The following is a 15,982-nucleotide window of genomic DNA, read 5'->3' as shown; positions in this document are numbered from 1 at the left end:
GTTGAGTCAGTCTAGTCAGGAATTGAGCTAGGTTTGAACTGTTGCTGTGATAGCTACCCTCAGTGCACCACAAGCTACAAATGTCTCTGAGTTACCTTGTGTTTAGGTTGAGGAATGATCTTCCAGAGTTTTCCCACTGTGCTGTCCTCCCTTAGTTTTAGGTCTTTCTATTACACCTCCAGAGATATCTTTCTGTTGATGTTTTTCCCAGGATTAGATTGCTATTGCTCTTTTTATAACACTTGCTAGGTGGGTGGTGGTGAGTTGTGAGGGGAATGTCTGCTGTTGGTCCAGCCTCAGTCTTAGGCAGGTGCTATGCTCTTGGTTTCATAGATGGAATCTTCTCAGCAATGCTACCCTTTCTCTGGCAATAGGGAGTCTTGTTGTCTCGGCTCAGGATGTATTCCTGTCTCTCCCCCAAGTTCAAGTCATTGTTGATGTTTTCTGCTTATCTTCCTTTAGCTGTAATGGGTTCTCCTCTATGGCTCAAGGGTGACAGTGTTTGTTACGCTAACCTTAGCAGCTGTAGGCTTTTTGTTCCACTTAAGAAGGATCCCAGTGAGGATTTGTATCTTTTCCACAGTAGCTGCTTTTCTCCTCCTCCATGGTTGCATAATAAATTGACTTTCTGTAGACTCTTGTGCTCTAACCATTTTTCTTGAGAGTATCAAGTGAAGTCCATATAAAAAAAAAATCCTTCAAGTGGGTGTGAATTACTTTCTTGTCTATAACATCCAAAGTTTCTATACTCACATTAACTCTCACAGAGTCTTTTGCCATTTTTAAAAGATTTTTTGCTATTTTTTCTTACCAGCTTGCATGGCATTTGACATCTGTTATAGGCAAGCAAATAACTCCTATTCAGTTTCTCCTTGGAGATTCCTGTAATTTCAATTTTGGGTTATTTGATTGTCATCTAGCATCAGGTATCTGATGGATTCAATAAAATAAATGATCTTAAAAATTAACCAGCTTCGTTTATTTTTGTAGTGCTGTATACTGAACTTTTTTTCTATCTTTGTATACCAAATCCAATAGTGGAAATTTAATAAATTTTGTAATTATAAGTCATAAATGAGTTAGAAATGTGAGTGATATAATATAATTATGTCAAGATAACTAGAAGAACTGTGTTATTTTATTTTGTGTCTCTATTTTCTGCCTGAACATGTGAATGAGTGTATAAGTGTATAAAATGTATGTAATGTGGAAAATATTCAATGATTCCCTTTCATCTGATATTAAAGTTCCTAGTTTAGATACCAGGACAATAATTTCTTTATAATAAAAGTGGGATTGTAATATATAAAACACTGAACATTTGTAGTCTTTGGGAACATGAGCCTAAAGGAATTTTAAATAACAAAATCACTATAAAAATCATAATCTCAATATTCATGATTCAGCAAATATGGTTATTTTTAGATCACCTCTGTGTTTTGAGCATTGGTTTTTATTTTCTTCCTTTTAAAAAAAGGTCCACTTGGTTTTCTGAGAAATTCAGTATGAAATTTTCATTAGAGAAATAGGCATAACATTTTCCAACATGGGTATTTGCTTTAAATATGTAACAATATTTTTAAAGACTGAAAAATTGGACAAATGAGTGCATTTCCATCATAAATATGAAAAATTATATATTCCGGTTATGTTGAAAAGACTGATGACAGGAATAATTTAGGGCACACATGTTGGATCTACTTTCTTGCCATGGTTGGTTCTAATAATAATTATTTAAATATGAACCTTCTGGTTTTTATTCCAGAAATGGAAATTTCAAAATTAAATAGCTTGTACAATTCCCTCATTTTATATATTGCAAGATGTGTATATGGAGCAGAGCTTGGATTGGAATTTTCTCTATTAATAAACACAAAACTTTATTATTACAAGAGAAAATACGTACAATAGAATGAAAGAGAAATATGTTATACAATGAAAATTAGGGATACTGAGATGAAAAAAATATAACCTTCAGTCTTATAAAAAAAACTTTTGATTGTAGTTTAATTAATATTTAGAAAAGATCAGATATCATGAGTGTACAGTTTGATGAATTTTTATAGCTAAATAACCTCATCTAATTGACTCTGATACAAAATTCAAAAACAATACAAATACCCCAGATCATTACCAAACCTACAAAAATCTTTCCCCTTCCTTCCAGTCGCTACCCTTGTGAAAGTAATCTCTACTCTGACTACTAACAGCATAGATTAGTTTTTTATGTTTTTGTAATTTATATTGATGGAATCTTACTATATATATATTCTTTTCCAATTTCTTTTGCTCAATATTATGAGTGTTAGATTTATCCATATTGTTCTATGTATTTGAAATTATCCATTCTCATTGTTGTGCTATGACATTACATTTTGTGACTGTAATGCATTTTACCCAATGATAGGAATTTGGGTAATTGCCAGTTTGGAGGAATTATGATAGTGCTGTTATGAATGTTCTAATACGTATCTTTGGCAAACATGCACACTGCATGAGGTATAAACTCGAGTAGAATTCATCAGGTATACACATTTTTAGCTTTGGTAAATTCTGCTATGCAGGTTTACAGCATGGTTTGGTACTCTCACCAGCAGGTTATGAGAGTTCCACGTACTCCATATCCTAAAACTTTACATTTTCTATCATTTTTACTTTATTCTGGTGTGTGTTTTATTGGTATCACATTGTGATTTTAATCTATATTGTCCTGATACACAATGAAGATTATTATCTTTGCATAAATTTATTGGTATTTTGGATATCTTCTCTTGTGAAATTTCTCCTTAAATTTTTGTCCATCTATTCGATAATCTATGTTTTTCTTATTGATTTGTTAGAAAACTTTATATATTCTAGAAACTAGTCTTTTGTCAGTTCTATATAGTGAATATCTTCTCTCATTATATGGACTTGTTTTCATGCTATAAAGGTGAATTCTGAAAAACAGACATTCTTAAGTTTAAGGTCATCTAAGTTATCCATTTTTAAAATTTTATGATTAGTACATTTTATGTCCCATTTGAGAATATTTGCCTATTTATTTTATAAAAAGTTTTTTCTCTTTTTATTCTTAAAGTTTTATCTTTCACAATTAGATCTGCTTAATTGAATTTTGGTTAGGTATGAGATCTAGATACATTTTTTCTCTATATAATGGACCCAGAATCACCATTGAAAAGATTCTTCATAACTTAAAGCACCAGTGTCATCTTTGTTATTAATTAGTTGAGCACTTATGGGTGAATCTGTTTTTTAACTCTCTATTTTATTCATACTAGAGGCCCAGTGCATGAATTCATGCATGGGTGGGGTCTAGCTGGCCTGCCCTAATTGGGGTCAATTAGGCCTGGCTGGCAGGGGGGTGCTTGTGAGAGACTGGCCGGCCCCACCCCTGATGGGGTGGAGGCCAGTTGGGGCCAGGGCTGGCCAGGGGGAGGGGCTGTGGGCCATTGGGGGGACCTGATGGGGCCCTGATTGGGCCGGTTAGCCACCACAGTGCGAGTCATAGAGACTGGTCGTTCCAGTTGTTCCAGTTGTTCTGTTGTTCTGGTCGCTGGGCTTTTATATATATACTAGTAGCCCGGTGCACAAAAATTTGTGCACTCGGGGGTGAGGGTGAGGAGTGGGGCCAGACTCCTCAGCCCGACCTGCACCCTCTGTCATGTTCTGGGACCCCGGCCACTCCTGGCCTAGGCACAGGCCTACAGGCTTGGGCAGCCTGGCTCCTGAGGCCCCAATTTATCAAGAGAACAAAATTGGCATTAGTTACAGCCCTCACAGAATCCAGTACACTGCATCTGTGCATACAACTGCCTCGTTCATGTGCCTGCTTCACCCTACTGAATTACTAACATCTTGAGGACATAGCTCTGTCTTATCTTGCTTCAACTTCAGTGCCTGGCCTGGTGCCATGGACCTGAGAGGGTTTGCTGAGTGAGTGAATAATGAGTGAGTGAATGAGTGAATGAATGAGCGAGTAAGTGAATGAGCAAGCAGCTAAGGGGCCGGAACTTCTACCATATTGCCATGGCAATGTGGCAGAAGTTCCCGCCCCACTCCTGGCTCCCTGAAGCCCAACCCGGGAAAGTTCCCCCCTGCTCCCAGCCTCCCAGTGCCCCTCTCCTGGCTGCATACTGAATTACTAACATCTTGAGGACATAGCTCTGTCTTATCCTGCTTCAACTTCAGTGCCTGGCCTGGTGCCATGGACCTGAGAGGGTTTGCTGAGTGAGTGAATAATGAGTGAGTGAATAAGTGAATGAATGAGTGAGTAAGTGAATGAGCAAGCAGCTACCAGTGGGGATAGTTCGCACTCTGCTCTGAGCTGCCTGACGCCAACCCCAGGAAGTTCCTGCCCTGCTCCCAGCGGCCCCACTCCCCTCTCCCGGCTGCATAGTTCATGCAGGGCAAAGGCTGCCTGGGTGTGCGTTTTGGCAAATCAGTGCATTAGCACCTGTAGGCTGGGGATCCCCGCTGGAGGGCCGTTTGTGGGTGTGGCCAGTGACAGATCGGTGCATTAGCACCTGTAGGCCGGGGATCCCCGCTGGAGGGCTGTTTGTGGACTTAGCTGGTGGCCAATAGCCAGGGTTCCGCTGCCAGCCCTGGGTCTGTTCCCATACGGGCCACCTGCCACCCGGGTCGCAAATAGGCCCGGATGGCAGTGGGGCAGGTGGGATGGCGCTGTCCCGCCCTGCTTGCAGTATGCAAATTAGCCGCCATCTTTGTTGGCGGTTAACTGCCATCTTGGCTGGTGATTAATTTGCATATCTCACTGATTAGCCAATGGGAAGGGTAGAGAAGTTACGGTTAACTACCATGTTTCTCTATTATTAGATAGGCTAGATGGTAAACTTTGTAGTGCAGCAATAGCACATTTTTCATGTTACTATAACTTAGCTATTGATAAGTGGAGCAAGTTTTCCAGCTATGTCTGAGTTCTTAAAGATTGCCAAATTAGTCTTAGTACTTTTCATTTCCATATAGGTATTAAAATATGATTGTCCATTTATATACACACTTATAAATAAACTCTTGTTGGCATTTTATTTGGAACTGCAATAAGTTTATCTATTAAGTTGGGAATAATTGACATTTTATAATTTTGAATTTCTAATCTGTGGACATGTATACATACTCATTTATTTATCTCTAATTTTTCTCATACTCTGTTGGAGTTTTAATCTAAAGTGATGGACATATTTTGTTAGATTTATTTCAGCATATGATATGTTTTGCTGCTACTGTAATTAACATTTAAAAACTTTACCTTCATTGTTAATACGTAGAAATACAATTTGTGTTTGTCTCTGTACACAATCTCCTTGCAAAAGTCATTTATTAATTCTAAAAATTTGTCCATGGATTCTTCTGAATTTTCTATGTAAAAAATCTTGTTATCTTTAGGTACTACTACTTTCATTTATTTTATCTAACCATTTCACTACTCCTATCTCCTTTCCCCATGTCTTATTGCACTAACTAGTGATAGAACAAAGTGTTAAATAGAAGTAAGGATAGTTGCCTCTTTGTCTTATACCCTTTCTCTAGGGAGAAAGTTAGTTATAATTGAGTGTAATGATTGCATTTATATTTCTTGTAATATCTCATTCTTTGGCTTAATATATTTATTCAACTAAGATACATTTAAATATTCAGTGAATACACTAGTTCATGGTTGAAAGAGACATAACAGCAGATCAGGAGAAAATGGACAAAGGGATTATAATGGTTTCTTTCACTAATTCTTATCTTGCCCATCGAGAGAATAGAACTATTTAAAGAAAATGGAAAAGTAGAATAAAAGATCTAAGAATGAGAACAATTCTGAGTAATCATTGATATCCTCTCAGGACTATGGTGTCAGGGAGCATAAAAGAATATAACAAAGAAGACTTGTTTCTGTGACTTCTCCATATTTAAAGCACTTCACTTTTCAAATAGCATCTACAATTGTTAAAAATTTCAGGAGAGAACTTCATTGTGTTGTAAAGAGATGTTATACTTAAGTAGTCTGTGCCTGTTACAAGGTGAGATTATTCTTTATATCCCATAATTTTATTTACCATTTCCTTTTGATGTACACTGAGTGGCCAGATTATTATGACCACCTGTTGTTTGTAGGCAAATTAGCCATACACTGCATCGAATGGGATATGGAAGCCGAAGGCCTGTTCAAACACCTTTGCTGTCTGCAGTTACCAAGATAAAACATCTCCAATTCACACAGGAGCACAAGGATTAGACAGTCGAGCATTGGAAAAAAGTCATGTGGTCTGATGAATCACGTTTCCAATTGCATCATGCAGATGGCAGAGTGAGAATTTGGCGGAAACAGCATGAAAGCATGTACCCCACATGCATGAGTACAACCCTTCAAGCTGGTGGGGGCAGTGTTATGGTTTGGGGCATGTTTTCCTGGCATGATTTGGGCCCTTGAATTCGTGTGGAACAACCTCTGAAGAGCACAACATACCTAAGTATCGTTGCTGATCAAGTACATCCTATCGTGTTGATGGCATATCCCAACGGAGATGGCTTTGTCCAACAAGACAATGTGCCATGCCATGGTGCTCATATTGTGCCGGAGTGGTTTTGAGAACATGAGGGAGACTGTACCTTGCTTTGGTGGCCTCCACAATCACGATATCTCAATCCAATTGTGCATTTGTGGGACGAAGTTAAAAGAGCCATCAGGCAGCTGGTTCCACAACCATCAAATCTCACAGAACTGGACAGTGCTATTCATCAGGCATGGTGTCAGATTCCTCACATCACCTTTCAACATCTCGTGGAGTCAATGCCAAGAAGAATCGCCACAGTATTGAAGGCAAAAGGTGGTCCAATGAAGTACTGATGGGGTGGTCATAATAATCTGGCCACTCAGTGTATATCATCATTGATACTTTAAGGCATCTATTAATATCTTGAAATTTTTATTTATCTTCTCAATTCTTAAAATAATTAATTATACCAAAATTTAGATGCCATATCATTATTTAAGAACTACAGTATTTTTGGTTGTAGTGATATGATCTGAGGGTTATATTGTTATATAAGCCAAAATAGATATTTTTCATTAATATTAAAATACCTATTGAAATATATTGTGTCCCAAAACTGTGAAGGTAGGTGGGAATACAAAGATAAAGATAATGCATCAAGTGTTAATTTATATGGTGCTTAATTTGTGGCATAGACATCATAATGTAATTTCAAAGTATTATCAAGATATTGTCAAGAGGAATCCTAGCAGTGTTATGTTAGTAAATATTTAACAAGTGGCTCTCTGGGGACAAAAATTTAAATTTGTAGCATTCATCAATTTCTGTAGTATAAATACTCTTGTGATAGCCAATTTTAAAACTGCCAATGTTTTAACAACTTGCTCACAGATTCCTGAAACTATAAAATCTCAAGTTAGTATGATTTGGCTTCAGTAAATCATTAGATTTAGGGAGTAACAAAAAGTCACAGGTGAGGACCAAGCACTAACATAATGTAAGGCCTACAAGTAGTTCACAGGATTGTTGTCCCTTGACCCTGTTGCAAATTGTATTTTAGAAATATAATCTAGTAAGAGATGGTAGAGCAGATCTTACAGAAAAAGCTACATTATATTTTAATTAGTTAGTATAGCCTTTCCCAAATTAGATCTTTCTTCTTAGACTCAGTGATACTGAGGATATGTAGAATATAGAATTTTAGACTAAATTTCCCTTTTCCATTATGTCAACTTTATTTAATTCATTAATAAAACTCATTTTGGCAGAATTTGGACACTGACTCTAGCCTTCAGAACTGTATCAGCTCTGAAATATAACCTGGCCAAAATATTTTCTGAAACAGATTTATAGTAAGAAATATTTCTGTCCTAAGAGGGAAGTGTTGAAAGGCATAAACAAAAACTTTCACTTAATATCTACTTGCTCTGAATATATTACATGCCAAGCAATATGACAGGCTTTACCAATGTCATAGTGAAAGATCACATATGTGTTTTCCTTCTTCTTCATGTTGTTCTTAGTGTGTGTGTGTGTGTGTGTGTGTGTGTGTGTCTGTGTAGGGGGGTGGGGAAGTGGGGCAATTGCCATAAAGTAAAAAACTACAGTAAGTGGATATCATAATAGGGGAAACTAACATAGTCAAGAGGTGGGGTGTGAGAATCAATTATCTAATTAATAAATTTATTCATTCTTTCTTTTGACATATATTGTGGGCCTAGTATACGCTAGGGAAGTGAAGACAGTAATTTAACAAAAGTAAATATGGTTAATGTGATCATAAAACCTAGTGTCTAGTGTTTTGAGGGAGAAAAAAAAATAAGGCAAAGAATCACATAAATAAATATATACTTCCAAAATGTATAAAATGTCATAAAAGAAAGGAGACTCTAAAAGGTGATCTTACCTAATCTGTGAGTCAGAGAAGGCTTTTCTAAAAAAGGTTTATTTTGTGTTAAGATCCAAAAGATGTGTAAGAGTTCACTAAACAAAGATCGGTGGCAAGAGCATCCGCAGTATAGATAACAGTACTTGAAGGCCAGGAAGGCAAGGGGAAATCTGTTATTTTAATGTTATTATGGCTGGAACAAAAGGTACAAGGAAGAAGGAAACAGAAGATAAGTCTGGAAATGTTGGCAAGGACAAGGTTAAAGGTTTGGTAAAACATGTCAGTAAACTTGAACTTTATACTAAAAGCTATTCTATAAGGATTTGGCAAAGGAAATGATGACAGAATAATGTAAATATATCCAGGTTCCAAACACAATCTACTGAGTTTTTTAGTTTAGTTTCATAAAGTTTTTTTACATTAGTAAGTAGTTGAATATTCTCTATTGGGATCTGTAATTTAATGCAGCTTTTGTGGATTGACGTTAGAGAGAATCACTGTACCCAACTCTCCCATTTAGAAAATTTTACACTAATACTTGTGATCAAAAACAACAGCAAAAAAAAGTAAGCTACTTACAAGACTTTTATGTCTTCAAGTCTAGTTCTTGAGGACATCTTTACCACACTCAAATTTTGTCCCTTATGTTGTTTTTTTCCCTCTCTCTAAAAGCACTTTACTGAGAACAATATAAATTAAGGCTTAAAATTTCATCACAACATCTTTGAGAGTTAAACTGAAAGTCTTAAGAGGGATTTGAATTTAGAGAACTTTCCTTGGCCCTACTAGGTTCTGCCTTTAAGGACATGAACACTACAACTAATGCCCTGAGGCAGAGCATATTTGTATATTCTAGAAATAACAAGAACACTGTTTGGCTATAGATGAGTGAGTGAAGGGTAGAATAGAATCCAATAAAGTCAAAAGCTAATGAGGATCCAGTTCATGTAGGGTCTTTTAAGAAATGATATGTCTTTACTCTTAATGAGAGGAGGAGCTATTGGAGGAATTTTAATATAACATTCTGGCTTCTCTGTTGATAAAAGACTTTAGGAAAGTATGCGTAAAGACAAAGACAACTTTGTAGTAACCCAGGTAAGAGATGATGGTGGCCTAGACAACGTAGTTATAATAATTGGTACATTTTGGATTCTGGTACATTTTGAAAAGGATAGCCAAAGGTATCAGTGTTGTGGATGTGAGACAGAGACAGGAATCTAGGACAACTTTATAGTGTTTTTTTTTTGTGTGTGTGTTTTTGTTTTTTTAACCTGAACACTGGAAAGCTGTCATTAACTCAATTGGGGACAGCTATAAGTAGAGCAGATTTAGGGGAAAGATTATTAAGACATTAAATATCCCAGTAGAGGTGTCATGAAAGCAGTTGATAAACAAGTTTAGAATATAGAAGAGAGGTATGAATTGTTGCTATAATTTTGGAAGACATTAACATATGCTATTTAAAGCCATTAGACTAGATAAAAACACTAATCCTATATAATAAAAGGCTAATATGCAAATTATTCCCACGGGCCGGAGTTTGACTGACTGGAAGTTAGATGTGCACTGACCACCAGGGGGAAGCATGGAACATGGCAGGCATCAGCGATGTGGAGCTGGCAGCAGGCAGCAGTGGAGGTGCTGTTAGCCCCAATGGGCCCCACCGAGAGCAGGACCACAGTGGGGGGCACAGCTGGCAAACGTGTAGTGCCAGGCCAAGGCGGGTGTGAGTGGGGGCCTTGATCACCCTGCCGGTTGTCCCATAGATTGGCTCTGATCACTGGCCAGGCCTAGGGAACCTACCCGTGCACGAATTTTATGCACCTAGCCCCTAGTTTATATATATAGATATAGATATAGATATAGATATAGATATAGATATAGATATAGATATAGATATAGATATAGATATAGATATAGATATAGATATAGATAGATATAGATATAGATATAGATAGATATAGGTATATACATATATATATATACACATCTATCTATCTATCTATCTATCTATACACATATATATGTATATATCTCTATCTATCTATATCTATATATATATCTCCCTAATATGCAAATAGAAATAGACCGAATGGCGGAACAACCAAACAACTGAACAACTGGTCACTATGATGTGTGCTGACCACCAGGTGGTGCACATGGAACATGGCAGCCATCAACAGCAGGTGGCACAGCACGGATCATGGTGGGCATTGGCCATGGTGGGATGGTAGGGCAGGTGAGTGGGGGTGCCAGACCAAGGCAGGGCGCCAGTCACTGTCATCAGGGGGAGCCTCTGGTAGTTACTGAAAATTCTTTGCTCCCACACACCATAGTCCCACCAGGTGCTCGCACCTGTGGCCGGCGCCTGCACCCACTACCAGTGCCGGAGCTGCCGCTTGCACCCACTACCGGCGCCCAGCACCAGCCCCAATTGCTCAGTGCTGTCAGTGGGTGTGAGTGGCGGCTGCCAGCCCTGATAGCCCCTCAGGGCTTCTCCACCTCTTTCTCTCCTGAGGGGCAATCCGGGCCAGCAACCCTCTCTTGCACCTGCTGCTGGCACTGGCCCCAATTGCTCCATGCTGTCAGCAGGTGTGAGCGGGGGCTGGCGACATTAACACATAGGAGCAGTGGCTGCAGGAGTGGGACTGCTGGCAGACAGGAGACAGGGGGCTGTGGTGGGAGGAGCCAGGCTTGGGCACAGAGGATGGGCCGAGACCTGCTCCTGTGCCCACCTCAACCTCGCAGCCCACAGTTCCTTTCAAGGTGCACGAATTCGTGCACTGGGCCCCTAATGGAGTAAATAAAGACAGAGAAGAGAAGAGAACAAAATACTGAACTCAGGTAATTCCATATTAAGAGGTTGGAGAATATGAGAAAGTAGCAAAGGATACAGAGAAGGAGGGATCACATAGGAAATTTAGAAAACTTAACAATGTGTAGGATCCTGGTATCCAAGTTAAGATAATTTATTTAGGAAGGAGTGAGTAATTCACCATGTTAGCTATTAGTATTGGGACAAATAAAATGACTAAAATTTAGCCATTGGATTTAACAACGTGGGTCATTATTGACCTTAACAAGAGCAGCTTCAGGGTAAAATCCAGATGCCAGTGAGTCTAGGGAATAATAGAAGGAAATTTTAAAAAAAGTATTAAAATTATATGTTGTGTTCCCCTAACAAGGAGGAAATAAATGTAGTAGAAGCTTGAAGGGTAAGGGAGAGCATTTTTAAAAATTTATTTATGAATGTATTATTATGTTCTTTTAATTTTGTACATAGTCTCAAATTGATTGAACCATGAAAATAAATTAGTGATCAATGTTTTAAAAATTAACTTAAAGAGGAGAATTATAACAATGGAAAAATCAAATTATAGTTCCTTTTGCTCAAAAGCATAAAAATTATGTTGACAATAAGTGACATAGTAAACAGAGGTACATTTATTACTTTTAATATAACACACAGAATATAGTATCAATAAAAATCATTCCTCATAAGTATAGACACTGTGCCAGGGAGAGGCACCAGCAGAAGGCAGTGGGCTGTGGAGAGGTCATGATGTTTGGTTCCCTGGGTGTTGATGCCATGCTGCAGACTGGCAGGGACTGAGTTCCTGTTGGATAGATTGTCGACAGCTATGGCTTTCTCCTACCACTTACAGTCTAAAGATGGTAGCAGCTTACCGCTGCCTGCTAGCACGGGGGTGCTTCATGATTCCTTGTTGGTGAACTTCAACTAAAAAATGGTGCCTGCATGAAGCTTTTCTTAATTATCCTGTTAGGGTATGCCATCTGTTTTCTGTCTAAAAGAGTAATTGGTACCAGGAGTATTCCCAAGAAGGAAATTTTAAAATTAAGATTCTGGGATTTGGTGGTTTACATATTTTACTAGCACATGTTATCCTTCGTGCAGGGTGGGGTGATAGTGAGTAAGTGTTGGCATTTAAATTTTCAAAGACGATCAACAGTAAAGAAACACAAGGAAGTGCCAATGGAAGGTAAGGCTTTGTGAGCAAGGGTCTGTGGCATTTAGATCAGTGGCTAGAATAGGGATTAGAAAGATTGTGACATGAAGTAACTCCTCTGAACATCCTAGAGAGCCAAAATATAGACAAGGAAACACTAATTGTCTTGGATGCCAATTGCAGCGTTCAGGTGGAAATTGTCAAGGGTCAGTTTTGAAGGATTTTAAAAATTTCCTATAGATATAGGATCAAGCCCAGGACATAATTATAACCACAATAGAATTGTACAACTAATTGAATGTGCTATTCTATCAGATCTCTATGCTAAGAAAATGAAATGGTAGTGAAAGTGTGGAAGGCTGTGTCATGGGATGGAAACATTAGGGAAGAAATAGATAAACCTGAGAAATCTGAATCCCCACATACACCTGAAACTCTCTAATTCAAGAAAGCAGCTCCGTCTACATAAGCTGGCACACTTGCCTCACAGACCTCCATGGAGGTCTCCATGTATAGGAAGAAGATCTAGACGCCAATGGAATTTAAAATGGAGAAGTGCAAGTACCAGTCTGGAAGCAGCTGTCCACTGAAAGAGTTGTAGAATCTTGCCAATCTGTATCAGTGCGTCTGAAGAGCATGAATGAGAGGGGTTCTAAGGTTGTTAGGCCAACTAGCATGCCATGTAAGACTGATATAGGATGAGTTTATTGAACTTAATGAAATTATGTAACATACATGATTTGTGTTGATTTAATCACTGGAAATCAACATTCACAGTATGCTAGGATGTTGAACTAAAGGTAAGCATACTATAGTCATGAAATGAGGTGCAGACATTTGCAGGACATACTGAGCAGGAAAGGTATCCAAAAATTCAAAGAATGTTGGAATGAATGTACTACATGGAATCTGCTTAACCAATACTAGCTTTAACTGTAGGGAAGCTGGGGGAACATTTTTCTCTAAGCCTTCTTAGAAACTCTGTGGTGAGTGTCCTTATGGAAGCTGGAAATGATGGTAGGAGATGCTGTTATGGTACTGAGCTTCCAAATTTTAATGGGAGTTGTGGAATCCTCACATCCTGGAGTAATAGAGATGCTTATCTCTTAGCAAAAAAATAGGGCCAATTATCTAATACACTTCATAGAGAATTTACAATCAGAACACTATCCTAAACAGAGATACTAGCTAATTGATCACAGGATCTCTAGGAATAAAATAGGTGGGGAGCCTATTAAGATGCAGTTTGAAATACATAAGTGAGAATTCTAGATCTAGTGAGCAGAAAAGTAATTTCAATTGTTATAGAGGACATGTGGTCTCTTATTCAAATTCTATATCTAAGCCATTTCACAGAATTCAACATATTTGTTTATGAATCTCTTTAAAGAAATATTTTTCAATGAAACACAAGTCAATCTTCCACATTTTCTCCCACAGCAATGAAGCAATTTATGAAAGTGACTGAGTATAGGAGAAAGAGTAAAGCTCAGCCATTGGGTTTCGGTCACTGGTTGCAGATGGACACTCCTTGATAACTTGAAAAAAAACTAGACAGACTTGGGACTTATAGAGGTCAGAAGACAAACAGATTCTTGGACCAAATTAAACTAATGGTGATGATTTTCGTAGTCACAGGATTAGTGGTGAAATAGGGTTTATTTAATACATAATACCCACATTAGTTCCTCAATGAGTGAAATGTGCACTGTTATGGCAGAAAGGGCCCAGTAGAAGCTACTAGATCATACCACCTCCCTGCAATATTCTAAAAGAAATACTGAATTCCTAGGGACATTTCAGAGATTAGTGTCACCATCAAAAAAGTTGAAAATAGCAGGAGTATGATTCTTAATACATCCCTTTTTACCTGCCCTCTTTGACCAGCTCAAAAGTCAGATGCATGACTAGATTTTAGAAATTTAAGAACTTATGCCATAAAAGAAGTACAGTTTCAGATAATGTATCCAGTCATGGGCTCTATTATGCAGCTTTAGATATGTATTTTTGTTTTCTAACTTTTATCTATAGTAAATATAATGAGAAGCCATTTGCTTTTACTTTGCAAAGAGAACAATACATGATCATTGTCTTACCTGAAGATTATTTCTGATCTCCTGTTATCGATCTTAACAGACCAGAGAGACCTTGACTTTTGGCTATGTTACAGATGAGTGGCTATTATATTGATAATATGCTAATTGAACATACCAGGCAGGAAGTAACAAGAACCTAAAGAAGCCTAATGGCCTGCATAAGACACATGATTGCTGGAGGATGGGGGATAAACTCCAAAAACCAACAGCCACCTCAGTTATAAATTGTATCTCAACAAACCTTGGAAAAAATAAACTAAAGAAAGCATCAATTGATACTCTCAAAAACGTAGGCCTCTAAAAATGAGAGATAAGTACCCAGGCCATTTACAGACCTCAAAGACAGTGACACATGCTTGGTGATACTCTGGATGTTGAGGAGGAAAATCCACATCACATTTAGGCTTGCAGCTCCAACTCTTTTGTTATATAATTCAGAAGGCAGTTTTAAATAAAATTTTGTACCACCTCAATGCGCTAGTACAAGCATCTCTGGACTTCATACCCAGAAAACTCAATAGTATAGGAAATATCTATGGCAGATGGAAATCTGAGTGGAGCTCTTGGCAAACTCCAATGGGGAATGCAGCAACTACTTTCCATTAGAAAGGTAAATTTTAGATTTCTCCTAGGCTCTAATAGTGTCTAAACACTTGTCCATGGGACACTATATAACTATATGATTTGAAATTCCCTTTACAAAATAGGTGCTATTTAATTAAAAGTAAGCAAAAAGTGAATGTGCACTACAGCATTCATGATGATTCAAGCATGTCTGAAAAGTTGAGTTGCATGAGCAACTGGCTTAGGCTCTCATGATATTATCTTCTATCAAATGCTACAGACTTTCTGAGGGGTGACAGTAAAAGACAATGGTGAATAAAAAATATTTCCCCTGATAAGCAACAAAATATCTGGTTGTTCAAGCCAAACTAAAGGGGGCAAGTCCAAGGTATGCTAAGTTATGTGCAATGGCTAGTGGGTTGGCTACAAAGAACAAGGCTGGGAGAAAAATAAGGTCTGACTGATCGATATGTGAATGAACATTTCTGAATGGGTAATGTGAAGATATCCCCATGGAAATGCCCTCATTGAATGTCTACTGCAAAGCGTATTCTAAATTACCTGATAGACACTATGGCCCTTCCTCTAGGTGCCAGTCATCTTTCTACCCATATCCCCAACCCCATGCTTGCTTACTATGTCCATAGACAAAGTGACACAGGTAGAGGTTGTGTCGTAGTTCAACAATATGCAACAATATAAACTTATTCTTACAATGGCTGATCTGACTACCGCCAATACTTATTGCCCAATATGCCAACAGCAAAGGCATATAGCTTCCTTCCCCTGCAGACAAGCCAGCCACCCTGTGGACATCTTATGGAGACTTTCTATTTTGTAGGAGACAGTAATTTGTACTCCTAAAAATAGATATATAGGGTGAGGCAAAGTAGGTTTACAGTTGTGAATATGCAAGACACAGTTTATTCTTGTATTTGTTTAAAATATATTTTTATTTATTTC

Source organism: Myotis myotis, unplaced genomic scaffold (assembly GCF_014108235.1).
Source record: "Myotis myotis isolate mMyoMyo1 unplaced genomic scaffold, mMyoMyo1.p scaffold_m19_p_2, whole genome shotgun sequence".
Lineage (NCBI taxonomy): Eukaryota > Metazoa > Chordata > Mammalia > Chiroptera > Vespertilionidae > Myotis > Myotis myotis.
This window is presented reverse-complemented; position numbering follows the sequence as displayed.